Here is an 11,757-nt window from a genome sequence, read left to right as displayed (position 1 = left end):
GAGAAAATGAGATTTATTCCAACTATCCAGGACAGAAAACTTCAGGAACTTCTCTCCCTCACCCCCCACCCCCTACCCCCCCGCCTCCCGCTTCCCCAGTGCCATTTCCCGTCCTCTGGAGTCGGCTGCCTCCTGCTCCTGGGCGCCCACTTTAATGGATTTGGGGGAAGGGGGAAGCCCAGGTCGCTGGTTACTGCAGTTAGGGGACCTTGGCTGAGGGGGAAAAGGAAAGGCTGTTGCCCTCTGTGTGTGTGACCCCAAATGTATCAGATGGGTTCGCCCCATCCCACGTTGGATGGGAAGTCCCCAGTGCTCGCTGTGTAGTGTGGTCGACCAGGAATGAGGTCTGGGGGTTCGTGGTCATTCCAGAGTCTGTGGGTAGGGCTGGGTTGAATCCTAGCAGGATATCAGCCTCCCCGAAGGCCACGTGAGCCAAGTGGGCGTTTTGGGGTCAGGACAAGCGTAATGGGGTTAGATCAAGCGTCATATCATCAGCATGGTATCAGACCAAGGTGAGGGGGTGGCAGTGGGTGAATTTAAGGAGGTGCTCCTTGGTGACACTAGGGAGAGAGTTTCTTCCCACACTTGGGATACCACATCCCTCTGGTATCATGCTCTGTTGCTTTGTCCCTTGATGGTCACAGGGTAGAAGATCGTATCACTGCCAATGAGGGGCAACCTGCTGGTGGGCACAGCATCACCAGCATCATGGTGAGCCTCATGGGCTCCAGGAGAGACTCGCTGGATTTGCTAGGGAGTACTTAGCTGGCCACAAGCACCAATTCAGTGCCCTGTGGAGGAGAAGGGAGGTGTCTCTGCTGAGGAAGGCGAGATGAGACTTGTTGGGGTTAAGCAGGGCCTGGCTGAAGGGATGACAAGATGTCTGTAGAGGAGATGTCAAAATGGCCTCTCTCCAGGCTCACATGGCCTGTGCTGGGGTGCATGGGCAGGAGCACCATAATCATTGCTTAGAGGCTTGCTAAGCAGCAGTGGGATTTTGACACAGATCTCAGCCTCAGGATTCTCCTCCGTGAAATGGGATAGTTGGATGTTCAGCCTTCTGTGGAGGTCTTCTGCGCTAGGGATTAAGAGCACATGGACTTTGCATGTTGGAAGTACTTGTAGTGGGTCTAGGTCTCAGAGGGAGACAGGAGCTCAGGTCTGAGGAGGGATGAGCTGTGCCACTTGTGGGGAAAGGAGGACAGATCCTGACCTGCATACTCACTGCTTGCCAGAGGTATGGTAGGCATCTCTTCCCACATCTCCTGCTCAAAAGGAAGACAAGAGGGGTGGTGGGAGAGGCAGGGAAAGGTACTTTCTCTGTGTCTCCTCACTCTACACAGCCTACCAGGGCATCTCTCCTCCCGGCCCCAGGGCCTCCCCCTCACTCCCCTCACCCTTTCCCCTTGCCCTGCAGTGGGGAGTGGAGCCTGGGCGACGGCAGCCGCCTCCGCTGGGGAATGCAGAACAAATCTCTTCCAGATGGGACAGGGGCCGTGCTCCACTCCTTGCAGGGTGGCTGGCTCTCCACCACCTCCTCCTCACCCCCGCTGCAAGCATCTCTGTGCTCTGGGCCAGGAGAGGCTCTGTTTCCAGGAAAGCAGCTGGAAATCCCCCCCTCCTATTCAGCATCCCTCCCCAAGCCTTGTGGTCTTGCAGCCATGCCAGCCAGGCTATGACTTCTGTCCTTCTGGGGCTGGTGTTGAAGTGCTTTGGAGACTTCCAGGGTATGTGCCAGCCCTGGGACTCAGTGTGCATCCTAGATGTTGGCTGCCTGGATATGAGCAGAGGTGGTGCAGCCCCCCTGGCTGTACTGCAGCAAGGACTGCACCCTCCTGACACCCCCTTCTTTTATGTACAGTTGCTTGGAAAGTGAATCCATACAATCCTGCCTCCCAGTTTATTTATCTGCCTTGGCTGATACATGAGAGATGGCTCTGGGGCTGGATGGTGCTGCAGAGTCACTGTACCTATCCATAGGTGCCCTGGGCAGGAGCTAATACATGGACCCCTCCCAGCCTCATCACCACAGACGCCTGGCTACCTAATTTACCTTCTGTCACCCAACTTTTCATTCCAACTGTAACCCTGTGCCCCAGGCAGTGCTACAAATCTCACCACTGCAAGTGAGACCGGCCGGTGGGCTTATCATGGGAGCAGACAAATGGCCCCACAGCCTTACCAGGTGAAGATTTGCTTTGATTTCTACAACATCAAAGATGGCGCTGTGCAAATTGCCCCTCTTCTTCTTTCCAATACTCATCCCTCTGGCACGGGGCCAAGGTCTTATGGATGGCTGAGTGTGACAGAGGTGGAGACAGGGAGGGAGGAAAAGTGCTGAGGGTGGGGTGGTGGGAGGAGGTCTCTGCCCCAAACCTCCAGGTAGTCAGTCTGCCCTCCCACCTTGATTTGCATTCCCTGCTGCTTGCAGGCCAGATGCCTGAAGGAGACTGATTCAGGTCTCTCACTGGAGAAGAAAAACCTCCTTATCCCTTTCCCTGGAATCTGGATCTGGGAGGAGCTGAGGGAAGGTGATGGGGGCAGCCCAGTTTGGGGATGGGTTGCTCAGCCCTGGGTTTCTATTCCTTGCTGTTTCTGTTTGATGCCTTCCTGCTCGCCCGCCGTCCCTGGGAAATTTCCAGGGGAAGGAGGGCAGATTGGGGGCTTGGTGGGAAGGGGGTGCCTCACTCAGCGCACAAGAAGCAGATATCCTGTTGCTGCCCAGGGTCTCCGGCTCATATTTCCTCATTAACCAGGAGTCCTGCTCGTTTACGGGTGACTTCCAGATGTTTCCATTCTCCCCATGGCAGCTGTGAGGGCACATACCATGTGGGTATGGAAATTACTGCCAGCGGTGGGGTGGGGCACAGCCCCCTGCCATGATGGAGAGCAGGGTCCATAGGGCCCTCTGCTCCACCACACATCCCAGCGTGGCCTCATCCAGGTCCCCCTCAACCTAGTGCTCTCTGCTCCCTCCTCCCTGCTCTCAGCTGACAGCTCTCGATGCTGTCTCCAGCCTGTGTCTCACTGCCCTGGGGATGAGCTGGAGGCAGAGCCGGTTTTAGGGTGAGCAAGCTGGGGTGGTGATACCCGGAGGTGAGGAGTAGGTGTGAGGCTCCCAGTGTCTGCCTACTGTATCCCTGGTCTGATGCTAGCCCTGGTTTCATGGGCTGTGGATCCCTTATGTCCTATAATTTCTTCACCAAGATGACTTCTCCCCTAGCAGCACTCCAGGGATGTGCTGGACCAGGCTCAGCACATTTTTGGGGCTGTGCTTTTGTGATAATTGGGGAGAGGGGTCAAACCAGTGCTGCACTGGGGAAGGAAAGTGAGTGGGTTTTGTGAGCACCACCAGGCAGGCAGCAGCACTGGATTACACCCACTCATGATAGAAGTGGGTGGATTGACCTCTGTAAAAACCCATTTCTGATATCCCTGACCGATTCCTCCAGCTCCTCTCCCTGGAGTAGTGGAGAATGGAGAATAGTCCCAAAGGAATGGGACTGACCGTGTTCAGATTGTGGGCTTTGCAAAATGGGGGGTGGCCAAAGGAATGGGACTGACCACATTCAGACCTAGGGCTTTGCAATGTGGGGGTTGGAGGGTGCTTTCCCCCTGGGAGATGGGCTGGGAACTCAAAGCCTTAGGGTTTGCCAAAGCCCAGGGGGAGGTAAGGATGAGTTCCCAGGCTTGTTGGCGGGCTTCTTTCCCTCCCTCTGCTCATCTCTTCCTATCCTAAATGTTTTAATCCTTCTTCCTCCTCCCACTTTCCAGGCTTCCTCCTCATATGCTCATCCTGTTTGTTGGCTGGGGATGAGGGGTGCTGTAGGGATGTTGGGGGGTGTTGTGGGAGGCAGGATAGAGAGACAGAAGCTGGCACTCCCTCAGCTTTCTTTGTGATCTCCCTCAAACTTTGCCCCAGGCACAGAAGAGAGGGAAAGGGGGTGTTTGGGACATGGCTGGGAGGGGAGGGAGGATGTTACATAAACCAGAAGCAATCCAGGAACAGCTAGCTGCCTGTGGCCTGGAAACACCTCTGTGATTCCGGGCACTGGCAAAGAAGATGTAAATATATGCATGCATTTATGTATGTACATTATTTCTCCCCAAAACAACCCCCCCTAACACCACTTGATCCTCCGGTTCGTTTTCACAGAATTTAAGGAGGGGCAAGAGGGACTGAGGGAGCTCAGATATTAACTTGTTGCTTTGAAAGGCAGCTCCCTGTTTGCAGGAGCATCTGGGGGGTTGTTTGCCCTCTCCCAGATGTTTTCCCTTGGCATGATAAGGAGGGCAAGCACAGTTGCAGGACCTTAAAGCCTGTGCAGACTGGAGGGAGCTGGGATGTATGTTGCTTGCAGTGGGGCAAGGGTAGGAGGGGTGCAACAGGGAGGGTGGATGCATAGGGGTTGGGGCTAGGAGAAAGAAACTGGGGGTGGGGGGGTTGACACTCTGTGGGAAAAGAGTCTTTTGAAGTTAAATTGCATGAGGAGTTGGGGAAAGGTGCTTTGGGGAAAGGAGGTAGGGAGGGTGCTCAGGAGAAGGGAGTAGGCCCCCAGTGTTGGCGTGGTGTGGAAGAGGGGACTGTCAAAGTATGTGGCATGCACCCATGGAGCAGATGGGAAGCTAGGTGTGAGGATGTGGAAGGGCATGATGTGCAGAGAGAGTATGTGGGGATATAGGGAATGAGGGATTTGGATGAAGAGATCAGTCATCCATGGGGGGGGAGAGGAAGGTCATTCCTGAGCAACCTGTCCTGGTCAAAGGGAAGAGGTGAAAGCCAGGGGAGTGGTTAGACACAAGTCCTGGACAACTCTTTTATCCTAATGATTTTGCCTGCCCATCCAACCCGTGTATTTTTGGCCCAGGCACGGAAGGAAGGGGGTGGGGATGAGGAGGCAGCTAAAAATAAGGGAGTCCCTGCCCATTCCCCCCAAGGCGGGTATCCGTCTGCCTGCCTGCCTTTGCCTGCGGGGTTGCTGCAGGATCTGGAGGAGGGGAGCAGGCCCAGCCTCCTCCCCACAGCGTCTGGCTCTGCTTTTGTTTGTCTCGAAGCCCTACAGGGACAGGAAGAGGCCGCGGGGCTGGGGAACAATGGCTCATTCTCTAGGACTCCGGGCCTGCCGAGGAGCGATAGGGGACGCGGGACAGTGGCCAGAAGTTGGGCACAGCCTCCCCATACTGTTGCTGCCAGAGCTCATCCCTTCCAGGAGATGATGGGCTCCACTGGTGGGATGCATTCCCTGGACCGTCCTTCTTCCCCAGATCCCGAACCAGGCTCCTGGGCCTGGGCAGAGAGGGGATGAGGGGCGATGCAGAGTGGGTGAACTTCATGGGGGAGACAAGGGAGGGCAATGCCAGCAGCTCCAAGAGTGGTGGGAGGACATCTCTGACTGGCACCAAGGAAGCCTGTTGTATTGCAGCCTCTCCTTGAGCCTGTGAAAACTGCAGGAAGGCTGGATGGAGTTGGCATCCCCTAGTGGGAATGTCCCCAGCTGGGGCAAGGGAAGTATTTATTTGGAATCTATAGTGTACCACTCTGTCCTGGCCATTCACTGCACTTGCTGAGGCAGTGCCAGTACCACTTGTAGAAGCTCCCCCTATTTTCTGTTTTCCCTGCTGTCTGGGACATGGATAAGGGGTATTGATAGGTGTGCATGTCAGAGGTTGTTGGTGGTTAACCCTCTTATCCCACCTCTTCTTTCTCCAGACCCCCCTCTTTTCTTCTCATCATGCTATCTCTTCCAGTGGCAGTTTCCTCCCAGGATGTTAGATCTGACAACTGGGTGCTGGAAATGCCTCAGGGACAAGGGACAATGTCTTCCTCCCACTCTTCTCCAGACATGGTAGGGGTGAGAAGAGTCAGTGTTAGCACCTGAGCTAGGGGAAAGGGTCGGAGATATTTTTCAGGAGTTGAGCAAGGAGGGGACAGAAGAGCCTCCTGTCTACAGCCCCCTTTTTTTTTCAAGGTCTTGGATGCTTGGGGCTGAATGCGTGCCAGGGCTCCTCTTGTTTACTCAGCCGGGGAGCTGACACATCCAAGGTCTCTGCTGACTCCACTTTCCCACATGCTGCTGGCGGGCGCATTCCAGGGCAGAATGGAGATCAGCACAGAGGCATGCCAGAGGTTTCCGTCCGGGATGCCATTCCCCCCTTCCCCAATCTCCATGGGCATCTGGCATCTCCTGCCAGGCCACGCAGAACGGGCATCACATCTGGGCAGCAGTTTAGGCTTTTACAAGCCAGGGTTGGCACAGAGCCCAAGCATAGACCAGGCCCCCATGGATGGGGTTTTTTGTCTCTTAAGCTGAATGTCTGCAGCAAGGCTCAGCTTTTTTCCCTTCTCCCCTCCAGAGACCTCAGTCCTCTTCCCCACGATGACCCATGGGAGACATGCAGAGGGGCAGAGGATGCATTTTAGCTTACTTCCCCCCAGAAGGACCAGGGCAAAAGAAGTAACACTTTCTTAGGAATTAGTCACCAGCTTTTTCATCTTAGGAGGGGTACCTTTGGAACTGATGAGCTTAAGGGTCTATTCCAACCAAAACGATTCTATTCCTGCAGCTGGGTTTAGCTTGCTGAGGGTTAACAGCTCTGGGCTCTGCAAGGGCAGCAGCGTGAGCTTGAGGAGGAGCTGCACCCTTCGGCTGCAGGCACTCGCTCTGATTCTTTCTGGGCAGGAGCCCGGTCTTGGCGTGGCTGCCTTTGGTTTTAGGAGGGAAGGCCACAAAGCTTTTAAAAATAAGTGCTAGGAGATAAAGAAGGGTTCGGAGAGCTGGCTGCAGGGTCAGGGCAGGAGAGCGGTCCTCACCCTGTCATTTCGGCTGGAGGCTCCCTGTCCCAGCCATGTTCCCACCTCTCCCGTGGCAGCTGGCATCTTTGCCTCCTTGGGCCTTGGGTTGCTGTCAAATGATCACCACGACCCTTCCTCCCCACTGTGAAGGCCCCCTTTACGCCCAGCCCCACCGTCTGGAAGAAGGGGCCTCCTCTCCCTCCTCGCCTGCCACAGGAAACGCGGAGCCTGGAGGTCAGGGGCCAGGCAGCAGCTCCTCCTGTGGAGGCCAAGCAGCCCAACACTGGGGCTTGTATCACGCCAGAGAGGAGGGGAGGAGGGAGGCAGAGACGTGGAGGGCCAGGCTTTTCCTGTTTATGTGACTACCAGACCCCCAAGAAAGGGAAAGGACTTGGAAAGCTCGTTGCTCTTGGGTGGGCTCCAGCTAGCGTCTGTCTGCGGCTCTCAGCCTCAGGATCACATCCCTGGGGCAGGGTGTGACTCCTTCCCCAGGGAAATGGGCATCTATCTCCCAGGGGTAGGGCTAGGGTTATGTTCCTGGGGCTGGCAAAATCCTGGTTTAGTGAGGAAGCTGGGAGCTGGCTTCCTGGGAAGGAAGGCACTGCTCCTGCTGCACCTCAGGCTTTGATTTCTCCCATGGTTGTGTCTGACTTTGGCTGCTGCTCATCTCTGCAGGATGGTCTGAAGGGGAAAGGGCCACGGGTGTCAAGCCGAGGAGGTAACTGGGTATATTGGCTTTGGAACACAGGAATAGGGAGCTGTGGGAATGCCAGGCATGGAGAAGTGCTTAGGGGAAGGTTAGAAATCACACCATGTTCAGCCACAGTGGCTCCAGAGGGCAAAGGGCTGCAAGACCTCCCACGTTATCTAGGGTTACATCCTGCAGGGCATCTGCTGTGGCCACGGTGGTATGTGGAGAAGGAAATGAGGTTCAAGATGTCGTGCTCTTACCCTCACCTCTGGCACCTAAGTGCTCTGACTGAGGTCACATCTGTATGCAGTCTGTCGGGTCTTAGCTTTGGTTTGTAGCCCTGGGCCCATGCTTAACGTGGGTTGAGGGGTCCTCTCTGCAGACCCTCCTTGTCCAGGCCTCTTGGAGACCACATCCACCATTAATGGGAGCAGAGGGGAGTTAGAGCCCCTTTGCTGCCCTGCAGGTACACCTGGGACTGGCTCAGGGCATCACTGATCCCCCAGCAGCTGTCTCAGGAGAATAGCTGGGCCCAGAGTAGATTAGGGCAGAGATGGAGGAGAATGGGTGGATCTTGGTGTGGGTCCAGCATCTTTGGAGTGGAAAGGCTTGGGGAGGGCCTCAGCAGTCAGGAGCAAGGAGTCCTGGCAAGTCTGTGTGGCAGGAACAGGCACAGCCCTTGGCTCCCCACAACCTTCCCTTTGCCAGGGCTCCAGCATAAGGCCACGCTGACCCAAAGCCTTGGGGCTTTGCCCATCCACCTCCTTCCATAGGGGGTTGAACGGTAAGGTGGTGCCACCCTATGGCTCTGGAGCAGTGTTACAAGTGCTGGTGGCATTTGGCTGTTCACAGCCCTCTCTTGAGAGACTTAGCCTCTGTGAGCATGAGAGCAGCCTTTTTCCCGCTCTGTGTCCTGGACAGGTTTGCACTCCAGACAAAGGAAGAAGATCCCTGCCTACTTCTGGCCTACTAAAAACCCAGAAAAGTCTCAACGCACCTTCCTCTCTTATATTTACACTGCCCTCCCTAGAGAAGTCAGGTATTCCTGGGGTTAGAAAACCACCAGGATGGGAGTTGTTACCCAAACCGTGAAACTCAAAACCAGGAGGTGCACAGGTGCACCGAACTGGGATCTATCCTCTGACAGCTGCTGCTGGTGCACTGTAGGCTGAAAAGTCAACAAGCCTTCCCATGTATGTTGCCAGCCCATGCCCTCAAAGCCACAAAGACTGTAGCAGGAGACAAGTTTTTTGGGACTTAATTTATCTTGTCTGTTGCTTTATAGAGCAGATTCGCTGTTGGTCTGAGAGGACAGCATTTTCCTTTCCCTACACATGAACCTTGTTCCTTTCACATGGCATATGTTCAGTACCATGAATGTTATGGGTTGGTATCACCCCTCCTGCCTCTGCTCTATCACCATCTGGCTGGTTTTAGCCTGATAGTAACTCAGGGAATCTGTTTTCCAAAGGCTCTGGGCATGCTTGTGCATCAGCTCAGGAGAGAAGCCATATGGAACTTTGTTTATTTCAGAGAGGAGATTTGCCTTCTGGTCTCTCTTTGCTCCCATCCTAAACCAGAGCTCACATGAGGTAGTGGAAACATGCTTGGTCTGGGCAGCTGGCTAGGTTTGGGCAGAGGACCACAGGTAACCCTGTAGCCCAGTGGAGTCTTCTTGGAGAAGATAACTTCTCTTGTCTAGGGAAACCTGACATCCCACAAGGCTGGAGATGAGGCTGGAACTCTGCGGGAGTGGGAACAGTAGTGTTTTGTTTGCTCTGACTTAAGTAGGTGTCCACATTACTGATAAAGGAACTGTGAGTCTAGGATGGAAAGAGCCTCTCGGTGATGCTTTGAAGAAGCCTAGGGGAGGATATAGGTGAGATGAAGAGGAGAATGTAAGTGGTACATGTAGGAGTGCAGTGGAATGGCTGGCTGTTCACAAACTATCTGGAAGACGTGTTGCTTTCTGTTCTGCACAGGGCTGTCTTCTTGGTCTGACTTCTAATCCAGATTGATGACCCTGCTCATTTAACCCATTTCCCTTCCCCTGACATCAGGTCAGCCACTTGTTTTATTCAGCCAGCCTGGAGCTGTGACAGATCTCATTCATGGAGACAGACCTTATTCCCGAGGGAGCAAAAGCAGGACTCGGGTGAGGACAGCTATCCCATTTCCACCCGTTGCTAGCAGGGGAGGTCTAGGACTGGTGAGAACACCTGAGAGGTACCGAAACCAACAGGATGAGATGTGCCTGGAGTGGCTGAAACACTTATGGGGTCCTGTAGGACACGACTCCTGCAAGTGAGTGAACACATCCCAGTTCAGGGTGTTTGCAGGATGCCAGCGGGTCACGTTGTCATTCCCAAGCCCCTTTTCTCAGGATAGTGCTGAGGTCACATTGCGGTTAGTGCTCTGAATGTTGATTTACATGCAAATCTACCCCAAAGCTATGTGGGAAACACTCCCTTCATGTCTCCGTTTGTTGTCCCATTTCAAAGGAGCTCTGGGCAGCAGCTGCTTGAGGTTGGTGTGGTCACATTGACCTCTGGTGGCTGCAGGCTCAGCGTGCAAGGAGAGCACTAAGGAAAAGAGGGTGGGTTTGGTGCCTGCTGCAATGAAAACGCAGATGCATTTGTTCCTTCCCTAGACTGCATCCCCCATCACCTTGCCCCCTGGACAGTCATTGCTTCACTGCCCGAAGCAGGTGGGATCTTCCCTTTTTCCCTGTGCACATCTTCAGTCCAAGTGGTTCTCCTCCCTTAGAATCAAATTATGTTTGCACACACACACGGGTAAAAACAAAAGGTGGATCCTTTGTCAGAGACCTGAATTCATTCACGGTTTCTAACTAAAGTGGGTCATACCTGGGGAGAGCAGATACTGTTCCCCTGAATTCCCTGTAACCTCCATACAATCAGTGTTTTGAACCTTTCTCACGCAGGGGAGGGCAGACTTTAATAATTGCTTTGCAAAGTCTGATTCAGAAGACGAGCAAGTTGGATTCACCATGAGCAGCAAGATGGACTCTTGGTTGGTGTATTTGCTGGAGAGAGAGGAGGGGAAAAAAAGAAAAAAGAAAAAAAAAGCTGGGAATAATCCCAAGAGGTATAAGGCTTTAAGAATAAGGCAGCTGCAAGCAGGACTGAGATGGGAGCCAAAGCATGAGGAGATTTCCAGGCTCGGCCCTTTCCCAGAGGCAGCTGGGCAGCTTTAGAGTGAGGAAGCTTATGCCAGTGACTCAAATCCCTTCAGCCTTCTCTAACTCAGGTCTTCCTTGCCACCCTCCACACCTCCATGCCCTAATGAGGATGGAGTTATGCTGCCAGTACCTTACTAAAAGGCTCCCGCACATTTTTGCCTCTTGTAGCTCCAGGCAATGGGTGTGTGTGTGAGAGAGGAAGGAATGCTGAAAGAAATATTTATTTGTTTTGCTACATCCACAAAAGAGATACATGCATTTCCTTCCTGCCATGAAGGCCAATCTTCTTTTTATTTGGGGGGGTGCTTGCTCCTCCTTCCCTTCTGCAGTAATCACCACCACCCTGAAGGGAACAAACTATTGTCAGAGTACCAGAACAGTATCACATCTGCTATGAGAAGCATCAGGGAGATGAGCAGGTAGTCAAAGTCCTTGAAAAAGTAGTTAATGTAAACACTGAGTTTGATGAGTTCCATTACGAAAATAGAAGTGGGATTTTTTTTTTTTCCTTTGTGTGTTAACTAATTCAGTGGGAACCAGTGTACGAGCAGATTAGGTCAGGATGGAATTGATAATTCTGTTTTACGACCTTTTCCTCATTTTCAGCATTTGTTTTTGTTCCACACAGGAACAAAAACCACGGAGAATTTTTTCATGACGCCAAATTGTTTTTTGAGAGCTATTGCAGGGTGGAAGTTACTATGAGAGTGGTTATTTCAAACTTTCTCCCTCGACTTGACTAGGGAGACCACCCCAGGCCTTAGCAAACCTCCCCCCTAAAACTTCACTGGAAGCTGTAGATCATTGCAAATAACTGGGCTGCAGGAAAAATAGCATGTTTTGATTGGAAAAAAGAGGACCAAGCAAAATTATATTACTGAAGATGGTCTGAGCAGCTTACATTACTGACCCTGCCTGTATAGGAGGTTTCAGGGCAGGTCTGTAAACATACTGCACTTCCCAAAACACAGGGCAGGACTTTACAAAGCATCGAAGCTCAACATCTGTAACTGCAGCTTGAGCTTTAGACTGCTGGGGTTTTAGCCACACGATCAGGAATTTAAAGGGCTC

This window comes from Heliangelus exortis, chromosome 1 (genome assembly GCF_036169615.1).
Source record: "Heliangelus exortis chromosome 1, bHelExo1.hap1, whole genome shotgun sequence".
NCBI lineage: Eukaryota > Metazoa > Chordata > Aves > Apodiformes > Trochilidae > Heliangelus > Heliangelus exortis.
Note: the sequence above shows the minus strand (reverse complement) of the source record.